Consider the following 2500-nt stretch of genomic DNA (forward strand, 5'->3'; position numbering starts at 1 on the left):
AAAATGAGGGTATCTCGCTTACGCAAGCTATACATAGACCTACATAGAACACTCAGCCAGTGTCATGACCTGTCTGTTCCATATTTTCTATATTGCCTTCAATTTATAGCTCTCAAAAACATTTTTTGTATAATAAAATAGTATCTCTTAATTCTGTGAAAAATATGGAAAAATCTGAAAAACAGGAAATGGACATATCTTGATCGCTGTCTTATTGAATGTAACAACACTAAATTACTCTTCCCCTGTCAAAACCATAACCTAAGCAATAGGAGAAAAGATTTCTTTTCACTAACTACTTACCAAACACTGAAGAAATCTAAAGAACTTAATTGTTTTCAAGATGAGATTACTAAATTTATTTACCTCTAAAATAATATATACAGCTTCCTTGTTTAAGTATTAACCCAACTGGCACTCTACAAGATAAGGCAAAATATGGAAATATTAAAACAAACTGCTACTTAAACTTATAGTTTGAAGGCTAAAGAATTAAATATTCACTTATCTCACAAAATTACATTTGTGGTTGTTTTGAAGGTTCTCTTACTGAATAGAATCCATATGAAAATTATTATTGTAAAATTTTCCATGGTATGTTTTATCACATCTAACTGAACCTATCTTACTATCTTAATCCAGAGCCTGTTTAGTAATGAATAAGCACTTCAACAACCTAATACAATGGAATATTTCGAACACATCTGTGATTTAATCATTAATCAATAAACATCTCCCAAAATCATGCAGTCATTCATAAATACAAATTCTCAGGCTAAGTTAAGCTGTGGTAAATTGTAAATATCTAGGTCAATCTTCTGTCATGAACATGATAGACATTTTATTATTATTGCTATTATTGTAAAAACTAAAACTTTAGCAAGGAGGTTTAGTTTGGCAAAGCTTAAGAATTATGAGGAAAATTGCTTTTCACTTATTCATTTTGGAGCAGTGATTTCTGCTCCTTATCCATTTATTCTTACATGATTGAGACTCAAAAAATGATAATCATTATTATATCATTTTTATCATTATTGTTATTAACATTATAAAAACAGAACACAGCATATAATTGCAGTGACTGCTACTTTCCTTCTAGATTTTTAACAATAAAAATGGGGCAGGTTTATTTTATTCAGGAAGAAGAAAAAGGACACAAAGTGTTTTTTGTTTAACTTCTGATATAGTTATGTAATAGCTCTTCATTTTTTAAAAACATTTTCAGAAACATTTTAAGAAAGCATCTCTTCTATACATTTTTTTTCTTGTAAGAATACAAAGCTGAAATTAAGAAGTTTGCATATGTACTGCCTGACCAATTATTTTCTAAATAAATAATTATTTGTTAAAATTGTGACCAAAAGTAGCAGCCACCAGAAGCAAATCAGTGATCTCAGATATTTGGATTTATAAGTTCACAAACAATTACCTCTCCCAATCATCTTCTATATTCGTTTATAATTATCTTCTGGTTAAAATATATCTACAGTATATACAGTATTATGCACAGTGTAGTAAAATAATTTCACATTTCTATTGGCATACTGCTTTAATAGTAATAATGATTTCTAACACAAACAGGTGAATATTTTTAAAATTGAATTGTTAGTACTTAATGAACATATATCTTTTACAAAGATAAATATTTATGTTATAGAAGAGGAATGTGAATAAGGTAAAACAATGAAAATAACAAAAAAGAGTAATAATGATAAACAAATACAAATAATATATTTACTAAGGGTATGATTGTCTACAAGATTAGTGGTTCTCAACCTGCACATTGTGAAACAATTGTTATTATCATCCTTGAATAAAATTTTGAAGATGTGTATTTCTTGCCTTCATAGTTACTGCTTAATTTTGAAACTGGGAAAATGTAAAAAAACTGCAATCCATTTCTAATATATTTTTGTTCACAGATTGTCTTTACACACAGATGGCTCCACAAGTGCTTAATCATCATGGAGTCAATTACCAGTCCTACCTATTTTACCTGTTAAGCTTTTTCCATGACTTTTAGAAAGATTCTATTAATCTTTTTATTTTTAATAGTATTGCTAACAATATCATAATAATGATAGTAATAATAATATCAATATCAATAATAGCAGAAAAAACATATTTTCCTAAAATTTAATAAAAGGGGAAATCAGGTGATATCACAGAACTGAGCTAATTGTCTCCTTGGTGTCTGAGCACTTGTGGAGTCATCTATGTGTACATGTTTTGAAAATAATAAGAGCTGAATACTTCAGAGTATAAAACTATAACTTCGGTGAATGTAGCAGAAGGTTGAATATCACCCAGTATATAAGAAACATCTAAATCTATCTCTTGGAAAAATATGCCATAGCTCTTATAATTCTCATTAAAAGAAATTATTTCCAGACCTTGCAAATATCCCCATAACTTCTAAAATTGTTTTATTTCATGGCAGATTTTATCAATCCAAGTGAATACATTCAGCTGTAGTTTTAATACTTTAGTCAAGTATAAT

The 2500-nt window shown here is 28.3% G+C and overlaps 1 protein-coding gene across 1 annotated transcript in view; it reads right to left on the bottom strand.

The window, feature by feature from the left end:
* Positions 1-2500, bottom strand: part of Nubp1 (NUBP iron-sulfur cluster assembly factor 1) — a 23229-nt gene that overhangs the window by 1673 nt on the left and 19056 nt on the right. The window lies entirely within an intron of this gene.

Source organism: Penaeus vannamei, chromosome 12 (genome assembly GCF_042767895.1).
Source record: "Penaeus vannamei isolate JL-2024 chromosome 12, ASM4276789v1, whole genome shotgun sequence".
Taxonomy (NCBI): Eukaryota; Metazoa; Arthropoda; class Malacostraca; order Decapoda; family Penaeidae; genus Penaeus; species Penaeus vannamei.